The 10491-nt window shown below is 51.8% G+C and overlaps 1 protein-coding gene across 9 annotated transcripts in view; it reads left to right on the forward strand.

Annotated features, from left to right (window-relative positions):
- The first annotated feature begins 1713 nt into the window (after positions 1–1713).
- The window catches only part of FAM110A (family with sequence similarity 110 member A), a 52594-nt gene continuing 43816 nt past the window's right edge, over positions 1714–10491 (forward strand). For all 9 annotated transcript variants that reach the window (XR_010405815.1, XR_010405814.1, XR_010405816.1 and 6 more), the window contains exon 1: positions 1714–1848. The gene's annotated coding sequence lies outside the window, so the exon portion shown is untranslated. The remainder of the gene's footprint in view (positions 1849–10491) is intronic.

The raw sequence follows: 10491 nt of genomic DNA on the forward strand, positions 1-10491 counted from the left end.
GTTTCGTTTATCTTTCTAGCCAAATAACACTTTATTACCTAATTTTATATTTGTAATTTTGTAGTTCTTTTCTTAAACAAATCTCCCTAAATTGTGTAAGCCTGAGGAAGTGCACAGTCTGGATCTGCCGCTGCTCAGTTTTCTCTGTGTCTTTTGCCATCACAGGATCCTTCTTGCCTTTTCCTCACTGCTCCTGCCAACACATGGTGTACAGAGCAACATAACAGAACGGCTCAGAGGACTCCTGCTGCATCCAGACAAACCTTAGTGTTTTCATTCATAAAATGAGAATAATAGAATCTCTCCCCCCACATAGTAATGAAGTCAAGTGAGAAAATACATGTAAAGCCTTGAGCAGTCCGGTCTAGCAGAGGGCAGAGTTAGCGCCACATCTGATATTTAGCTGGTCCTCATGGATATAGTCAGACTCCCTGTTTATGACGGTATCTACTCTGATTTGATTGGTGCCCATGCGGGAATGTGCAATCATTGTTAGCTATTGATATGTTACTAGTCCCTCTCCCACACCAGCCCAAGGTATGTATATAGTAAGTGCTCAATCATTGACAATCCAATCAAAGAATGAAAGTCACCATCTGGATTAGAAAACAGAGATTGGCTCCAAATTCAACAATGCCCTAGACCCAAACAGTGACTCACAACTATGAAATTTCCTCATCTCAAAGGGTACTTAAAGTTAACTTATTCCGATCCTTTTTAAAACTGTGTTTTTTTTTTCTTGACATATTTAAGTGTTGGAAATTGGAAAATCCACAAAAGCACAGAAAAGAAATGAACTGCTATTATAAATGGCTATACACAAATACATTGATGTTACAATTATGCATTTAATACATAGTTGTGTGTACATAGTGCTTTGAAACATACTTTTAAAAAGCTTTCTTTACATTTTCCTCATACTTTAAATGTCTTTAACTACATCATTTTTAATGACTGCATAACATTCCTCATCAGGAAGTGGGGATAATTAAAGGTACCTATCTCAAAGGGTTATGCCATGAGCACCGACAAGAGTTATGTCATGTGAAGCTACCTGGCATGTAAAAAGCTCAATAAACTTAGCTCTTCCTCAGGATGGATTTATATAACCCATCTTCTTTTGCTGAGCATTGGAGTTATTTCCATTATCTTTCTATGTTAAATAACTCTGGGCTATATTAATCTTTGTTCATATCTTTGGTCATTTCCTTAGTAAAGTTCAGGACTGCTAGGTATGCACATTTTACAACTTCCCACTGTGCAGTTAGGGGAACAGAGAGGGAAAGGGGCTAGCCCGGGCTCATACAGCGAGCTGCAAAGTCGGACCTGGAGACTAGCTGGGGACCCTAAATGGTGCGTCATCCTGTTGGGGACCAGGAGAAAGTCCTGGTCAAGGGAAAAAACTAGGCTGCTGAGCTGCGGCGGCGCGGGAAGAACAGGCCGGCGGGGCTGAGCGGGGACTGAGCTGGGCGCCGGGGCGGGGCGTTCACTCGCTGGGCCGAAGCTAAGCGGTCGCCTGGCAACCCGGGCGGCGCGGCGTTCGAACGGAAGCGAGGAACCAATCAGGATGTCCGGGGCAAACCATTCCGGCGACGGGGGTGGGGGGCAGAGCGACGAGCTCACTTCCCCTTCCTCTGCGCCTCTGGGACCTCCGCTCTGGTGGGGGCCTGGGGACAGTCAGGTGCCCCCGTCCATCTCGGGTGCGCACAGCAGCCCCGAAGAGGCCCCTGCGGGTCCGCAGCAGTTCCGAAACGCGTTGGGCGTGGCCATTCCCAGCCCGGGTCCGAGCTGTCAGCCTCTCCAAGGCCCGCCCGGGAGGAGCCAGGACTCGCCTAGCGCGGGCTCCAGGTGAGCGGGCGGGTGGTCTGGGGCGCGAGCCCGGGTCTGGGGGGCTCCGTTCACCGAGCGCCTGCTGTAGGCGTCCTCCCCGCGTCGTACGTGCGGGGAGGCGGTGGTACCCCATTTCACTGAGGAAAACGCTGAGGGGCAGAGAGGCAAGTGTCCTAGCCCAGCGAGGTCTGCCGGAGAATCCAATTCAGGTCCTTCAGGTCTCCACCTCGAAGTCTCCAGTCTGGGTAGATCTAGATTTGTCTTGAGAGGCCCAGACACGCAACTGGTGGTCAGCTTCTCAGCCTCTTAGCCGGAAGGCTGCTAAGCCCAGGAGCCCTGGCTGGATCATTTCCCTCCGGCCCCGCTCCCGCACCGTCCTCTGGGTGCCCCTTCTGGGCAGCTGTCTTCTCTTCTCCAGAACGCCAGAGGTTGGACTCAGGCTCGTTTGGGGTCCTTCTGCCCACGGGGTCCAGACAGTAGTGCTGTCTCTCTCAGAGGGCTGTTCTGGGGGGATCTGGCAGGACGGACATTAATGGGCTAGATGCTAGGTGGGCAGCAGGTGCTCTGGCCCTGGAGCCGCTTTTAGATTCTTGGAAATCTGCCCCAGGTTGGGGGAATGGGTAGAGGCAGCCACTCAACCTGAAGCCACTAGTCATCAGAGACTTTGGAGTTGAGGATGGGGTGCGACCCCTTCGGCTGGAGCATCTGACCTAGACCAGGCCCTGCCTCCTGGGGATGCTCTGGGAACTCAGAAAGAAAATAAGTCTTTCATTTATTCTTTCAACAAATATTTATTGACTTCATATGCCCTGCCCTCCCCCTTGTCTATTTTGTTTCTCTCGGTGGCATTTACCCATCTGATGTCCTATGTATTTCACTTATTAGGGAGTTGATTATCTTCCTCAACTGGAATGTGATAGGAGGAGGGGCTAGGGTGAGGCAAGTGAGGCCCTCGCCTCCAGGGCAAAATTGAGGGGTGCCAAAACCTCTAATCAAGATAACTAAAGCTCACAGTTATTATTTTTTAAAAAGATTTATTTTAGAGAGAGAGAGAGAAACAGAGACAGAGTGTGCGAAAGGGAGGAGGGGCACAGGGAGAGGGGAGCCCAACCCTGGGGAAGGGGGCACGATCCCAGGACCCTGAGATCATGACCTGAACAGAAACCAAGACTTGGTCGCTCAACCAACTGGGCCACCCAGGTGATTGACAGTTCTTCACTATTCGCTGTGTGTTCTGCTGGTGGAGATCAACTCACATAGCCTCTGTGGAACACAGTACAGCGTCTCTGTCACGATCACAAGCACGTCCCCAGCCCAGCTGTCCCACTTGTCGGCAACACGATGTAGGTGCAGAGACGTCACAGGGTGGTTTGTAATAGGGCAGGTCTGGACGTACACTAAGTGGTCATCAGCAGGGGCTGGCGGCTCTTTATGTACTGATGTGCCTCCACGTGTATTATTGAACAACCTATATTATTAAGTATATTAATAACATATTAGAATTAATAATATATTAACATTATTAAAACAACATGTATTACTGGGTAAAAAGAGCAAGGTGAAAACAGTACACACAGCGTGTTGCCATACCTGTAAAAAAATAGAATATATGCCCATTATTGCTTGTATCTGCCTAAAATCTCCCTAGAAGGACACACAATTGTCTGGGTATAGTGGCGCCTGCAGGGAGGGGAACTGGGTGGCTGGGGACAGGAGTGGGAAGGAGTTTATTTTTACTTCCTTCTCTTTATAGTTTTTGAATTTTGAGTCACAGGCATATAGCACCTGGTTGAAAAAATTAGATATATATAAATCATTACAGAATATATATTTAGTCATAAGATCACTGCCTTGTCTGTGATCTGTCCTTGACTTGCCGTGTGACTTTGGGCAAGTTTCTTCACATCTCCGGGCCAAGATAAGATGGTGAGCTCAGGCCTGGGAAGGAGGCAGTCCGGGACAGGAAGTGGACTTGCCCGTGAGTCTGCCCCAACCTCCACCTTCCCCATCCTTGTGAGCCGGGCCCTTCCCTGAGGCGATACATGTGGTCTCTCTGTGTCTCCATTGCAAGTCCCTTTGTCCTCATTTTGCAACTTCAGGTACAAACCGAGGCACAGAAAGTTGGGTTGGCGGAGTCGGGCTGTCCATTGGCCGATAGGACATCAGTGCTTTAGGTGCCTGTGCCCACAGCCCTCCTTCAGCCCACTGAGATGTGTGCACGGGTGCCCTGGGCAAGGCTGACTGCTGGCAGGCCAGGGCATGAGTGTCTGGGGAGACTCCAGAAATAGCATGGGGCCTGGCGTGGCCCTGGAGGATGCCCAGCTGGGTGTCTCTGACCCGGACAGCTGGGCTGAAATCGAGCTGGGCTGCCCTATTGGCCGGCCCCCTCCCTGCTGCCTGGAGCCTTCCTGATCCTCCTCTGGGGCAGGTGAGGGCCTCCCTGTCTCCCCCCAAGTCAGGGCCTGGCTTCTACTGAAGAGAAAGAGAGAAGCAGGTGGAAGGAAGGGGTGGGGTAGGGGTGCAGAATGTCATGAAAATTCTAAACATGGAAACCACACCTCTTGCCCCCTCAGCGAAGAATAAACAATCACTAACACCTCCTGAGCACTTACTATGTGCCATGTACTTTATAAGCATGCACTCATTTAATTCCCTCAATTCTATGATGTCAGGTAGTTACTGCTGCTATTTTTTCCACCTTACAAAGGGAAACTGAATGCAAGAGAAGTTTAGTAACTTGGACCAGGTCATCCAGAGCAGGAATGTGAATCTGGGGGTTCTGACTCCAGACCATGGGCTCTCTTTTTCTTTTTTTGGAAAAAAATATATAACATAAAATTGAGTATTTTATCCATTTGTAAGGTACAGTTCAGTGGCATGAAGTATATTTACACTGTGCACAAACCTCACCACCATCCACCTCCAGAATTTCTTCATCTTCCTAAATGGGAACTCCATACCCATTAAACACCAGCTCCCCATTTTCTCCTCCCCCCAGTCCCTGGGAAGCACCTTTCTACTTTCTGTTTCTGTGGATTTGACTGCTCTGGGTACCTCATGTAAATGAAATCATATAATATTTGCCCTTTTTTTTCTCAATATTTGTCCTTCTGCATCTGACTTATTTCATTTAGTGTAATGTCTTCGAGGTTCACCCATGTTGTAGCAGATGTCAGAACCTCCTTGCTTATAAAGGCTAAATAATATTCCATCCTATGTTCATCTGTCCATCTGTCTATGGACACTTGGTTGCTTCCACCTTTGGGCTATTGTGAATAGTACTATTATGAACATTGGGGTACAATATCTGTTCAAGTCCTTGGTTTCAGTTCTTTTGTGTATATACCCAGGAGTAGGATTGCTGGGTCCTATGGTAATGCCTTTTAAATTTTTCCTAAGTGCTATACTGTTTCCACCGTGGCCGCGCCATCTTATATTCCCACCCACAGGGCACAAGGATTCCAGTTTCTTCATATCCTCACCAAAACTTGATATTTTTTTGTGGTTTTTGGGTTTTTTTCCCCTTGCTTGCTTGTTGTGATATTGGTTATCTTGATGGATGTGACATGTTATCTCACTGTGGTTTGGCTTTACGTGTCCCTAATGATGCATGATGCTGAGCATCTTTCCGTGTGCCTATTGGCCCTTTGTACACTTTCTTTGAGGAAATGTCTGTTGAAGTGGCCCTGCGTGCTTAGATTTGTAAACTCTGAGAGAAGTGGGTCAACATTCTGGGTGGTGAAGTCCTCACCCAGGAGCTGGGCACCGCTGAGTCACATTCTGGTGGCATTTGTCATGCACAGGCTGGGAGAGAGGCACTGTTACAAGTCCTGTTTTACAGTTGGGGAAACCGAGGCCTGGGAAAGTTGACTATTTTACCCAAGGTCTCATAGCTAATCATGGGCGGAGCTGGATTTGAACCCCAGTAGGCTGGTCCCAGAGTCCATGCTTCAGAGGTGGCCGTGGGGCTGGAGTGGGGAAGGGCACTGTAGGAGCAGACCCCTCATGTGCAAAGGTTTGGACGTGATGTCTCCGGAGAAAAAATGGCTCATCTAGAAGTGGCCAGGGTCCAGCTTGAATGGGGGAGACTTGAGGTTGGAGGGGAGTGGGGAGAGAGGAGGGAGAACCCCTGCGGTGGGACTGGGGGTTGGGAGGAGGCTTGGTGCTGAAGGGCCTTAGTCTTTGAGGTGGCCTGGGTTCCAGTCCTGCCACTTAGTCAACGGTGTGCCCTGCACACACCTGTGTGCTTGGTCCCTGGAGGATGAAAATACAGAAATAGGAAATGAGGGATTGATAAGTGAATATCTAAAATGACAGTGTGGGATGAATGTGTGGAAGGGAACAACCAGGTGAGAGAGTTGGCGGGAGCCTCAGGGTAGTCAGGGAGGCCTCTCTGAGGAGGTGAGACCTGAAGGAGGTGAGCTAAGAGGTTCTAAGCAGAGAACAGATGGTACAAAGGCCCTGAGGCAGGAAAGACCTTGGTGTGTTTGGGAACAGCAGGGAGGGCTTTGTGGCTGGAGCAGAAAAGCCTGGAGTTCAGTGGGAGTGGAGGGCAGGGACTGGATCCTGGAAGGCCTGAGGACCAAGTGGAGAGTTTGGGATTTATTCTAAGGTGATCTGGAGCCATAAGAGATCTAATTTCTGTTGGGAAAATATTGCCATCTTGCTCCCATTTTACAACTGAGGAATCTGAGACCCCGGCCCACAGCCAGGAATGCTTCCTAAGGTGGCTTCTCCCTCTGGGGCCCAGAGAAGGAGGCTATAGAGTCTTTTGGTGAGTGGTTCCTGGGTGCAAATCCTGGCTCTGCCATTTACCAGCTACGTGACCTCTGGCAAGTGGCCCCACCTCTCTGTGCCTCAGTTTTCTCAACTGTAAAATGAGTGTAATAGGAGTACCTCAGGGTGAGTGGAGGATTCAATGAGTCAACATATATAAAGAGCTTCGAACAGTGCCAGGTACAGAGAAAGCACTTAGAAAATTTCTTCCTGTTATATTATGAAATGTTATTGTTTCCTGCTTTTACTACTATTATTGCCTAACTGAGCCCTCCCTCCCATCTTACGCCCTCCCCCCATTGTTGCCTCAGTAGAGGGCCAGGCAGAGGGACCCAGCAGGAACATTGTGGGAATGGTGGTCTTTAGGCTGGCCTCCCTCATTCCCCTAAAATCAGGCTCCAGGGCCTGGAGGAGGCCTCAGAGCTGACTCACTCTCAGGGGCAGGAGAGTTGTTCTCTGAGTCACTTCCTGTCCCCTCATAGCCCTCCATCCCAATCTGGGTGCAGCCCCCACTGGGCACAGACATGGAACTGGGACCTCTTTGCCTTCCCAGAGCTTAGGCCCGACGCTAGTGGGCACTTCATTCTCTGGGCCTCAGGATCCCAATGGAAACGTCCAATCAAGTGTGCCACCTGAAGTGACATGATAGGGCTTGGGTTGGCAGAGGAGACAATCATGTCCCTCCCAAGGATTCCTTCCTGCAGTGTTGCAGTCTTCTCATCTGTAAAATGGGGATTAAATAGTTCCTCCCCTATGGGAGGCGGGGATGTCCGGACACTTACATAAGTACAGTGCCCGGAACTCAAAAATTCTAGTTATTCTTATTACTATTGTTGCCGTTGTTACTAAATGTTCACAGCCTGCACAGGGTTTCTATAGGCACTCTCAGACGGTAAGAACTCACACTGACCTGGCCTGGAAGGTGAGACTCTCCTCAGTGGCAGAAGGGAGGGCCAGAGGGGTCCAGCAACGTGCTCAGGGACACACAGGTAGAAAGGGTGGCACTAAGGCTTGGTCTAGAGGGAAAGTGCCCAGGTCGGACTCCTCAGGGTGACTTTGGGCAACTGGTTCAGCCTGTCTCAGCCTCAGGATTTCATTAGTCAAATGCGGATAATAATAGAGTTCACCTCATAGGGGTTGTTGGGAAGATTAAAATGGGTTAATTAAAACCAGGAACAGCACTTTCTCGTGCCCGGCACAGTAGACATTAACGCGGGCACTGTGGCTGTGGGGGAGGGGGCCTCAGTTTTGCCATCTCCAAGATGGGTGCCCTTGCAGGCCGCCGGAACTGCGGGTGTGGACGGCCCCGGCTCGCGGGACAGCTTCCTGGGGTAGGTCGGGGCGGCTGGGACCGGGTCCCCGCGCCGAGGGGAGCCCACTGCCGGCGCGCCAAGGCTCAGGCTCCCGCCCCTGCCCGGCTTTCGTTCTTCCCTTTCGCTTAATACCTGGGCCGGCGGGTTCACCTGCCGGGGGCCGGCCGCCGGAAGTTGCGCAAACGCGTGTTACCTGAGCTCCCCGTGGGCCGGGCCGGAGGAGCGCTCGGTAGTGGCGAGCGCGCAGCCAGGTATGTGCGGGCGGGTGGCGCCGGGCCGGGGTAGGGGGCTGCCGGGCCAGCCCTCCCTTCTCGGGAAGGCGGGGACAGGGCAGGGGCCCGCCTTCCCGCCGGGAAGAATCCTGCCGTCAGCCCCCTAGTTTAAGAGCCAGGTCGACCCCGGCTCAGAGAGGGGCGGCGAGCGGCCAGAGTCACACAGCGCGCCGGCGGCTCGCGGCCTCCGCCGCCGCTGGGAGTCTTCAAGATCGCCCCGAAGGGGGTTAGGGCAGAAGCCAGAGCGAGCATCTGAGCTCCCCCAACCCCTAAGGCTGTCTCCAGGGAAGCAGGTGGGAAGGGGGTATGGTGACAAGGAGGAAGGCTCACGGTTGCCGCTCTGGGGGCCATTTGTGGGTAGCATTTGAAATACGTGGGTGGGGCGTTGGCGATGAGAGGAGGCCTCAGAGAGGACGGGTCCCACCCGGGGACTGGGACCCCGGCTTTAACTCGCCGGAGCCTCCACACCTCCGTTTGCCCACCTGTGAAATGGGGCTTATCAGATCAGTTTAGGATTAGCCTCTATCACGTGCCTCCTTTGTCTGCGGCTCCGACTCCGACCCGCGGTCCTGAGCGTGCTTAGAGACCCCGCCGGGGTGGGGGTGGGCGCGATCTGGGAGTTGGGTCGTCAGAGTCATGATAAAAACCAAGAGCCCAGTGTTTGGAGCGCAGCCTTTTGGTCAGGTGCTGCGAAAGTCCTCGACCTGTTTTATCTCTCCATCCTCCAGGAGACCTGGAGGCTCAGGTCTATTTTTAACCGCATTTCAGATAAGGAGCCCGAGTGTGCAAGAGGCGCAGCTGCTGGAGCGGGGCGCACAGCGGGCAGGTGGGCGAGCTGGCCAGCGGCCCCCAACCCGGGTTTGGCTCCTTGCGTGTGTCCGGGCGGCGGGGGGAGCCCCTGCGGCCCGCAGGTCGGTGCGAGGGCGCGGGGTTTCTGCCCTGGCCCTGCCCATCTGACCTCCTTCTTCCCTCTGTTTTCCCGGATGGTGCCCGGGAGGGAATCGCCGCCGCCAACGGGTTGGACTGGTTTGGTAGGCGGAGGCCCCGGGGGTGCGGCAGAGTCTAGTTAGCTCGACAGGGCTCAGCGGGGCTGCCTTTCCAATCAGACCCTTCTTGCCTGAGGTCTCCTGGGTGTCGTCCGAGTGGGGCAGCCTTACTTTCCCATCTACTCCATCTCTTCTACCTTGGGAGCAGCTCTGGCTCTGGGCCGGCAGCGCCCAAGGTTCTCTTAACTTGCCATTGCTGCCCCTGCAGAGGCCTCAAACTGGGGGCTAGATTGAGGTGGGGAGAGCAGATCTGTTTGCAAACATGTTTGTTTGCTCCATCCATGCATGTTTTAAAAATTATTATTGGCGGATATGCTGAGATTTAAGACTCTAGAGTGTTCATGCCCATCTGGATTTCCAGCTTCCTAGCACATTCCATACCTACCACCTTGGACCCATATGCCTGCAGTGGGTTGGATGTGTCCCTCTCTGGTTTATCCAAGGTCTGCCCGTTCACATTTCGTCCCCATGGACACTCTAATTCAATAACAATTTATTGAATACCTATTATGTGTCGAAAGCAATGTCCCAAAACAGATTCAGTGAGCAAAACCGACAAACCCCCTGCCTTCATGGAGCCGATATTTTAGGGGAATGAGAAGAACAGAGTGTAAAATGACATAAACGTAATAGATGAGTGAATTAGGCCTCATAGGAATTTGTGTCTTATTTATCGGCTCTGGGACCTAGGATGGTCACTTCTCTAGTTCCAGTTTCTCCAACTATAAAATGAGATGACAGTGACCCTTCTCACAGGCTTGTTGGAGGATTCCAGAAGAGGATGGTGTCAAATGTCTAGCACACAGTAGGGGATCCCTGCCTTCCCACCCCGATGCAGACTCTCCTCCTGTCATTCTGGGTGACCACGTGGGGCTGTCCAGTATAGCTTTCGGCTATGGATGGACATCTCTGATCTGCACTGTCTGCCCTAGTGACCAGTGTAGTGGCCGTCGAGCACTTGAAATGTGGCTAGTGTGACTGAGTGTAAGTTTTCATTTAATTTAAAGCTAAGTTGAGTAGCCATATGTGGCTAGTGGCCATTAAATTAGACAACACAGGTGTAGATGACAAGTCCTTTTGGGAATTACCTAGATAAAGTCCTCCTCTGTCATTTTACAGAAGAGAAGTTTCAGGATTTGGTCTGTAGGTTTTCTTCTAGCCCATCTCTGGGAGAGTTGGCTGGGGACACTTTGTGGCTCTAGCCCTTTCTTGGAAAAAGGATCAGGGCTGGCCTGATGCCTGGGGCACCAGGCC

The sequence above is a fragment of the Mirounga angustirostris genome, unplaced genomic scaffold (genome assembly GCF_029215605.1).
Source record: "Mirounga angustirostris isolate CCGP_5_RB_7025 unplaced genomic scaffold, mMirAng1.0.hap1 SCAF_10, whole genome shotgun sequence".
Classification (NCBI taxonomy): domain Eukaryota; kingdom Metazoa; phylum Chordata; class Mammalia; order Carnivora; family Phocidae; genus Mirounga; species Mirounga angustirostris.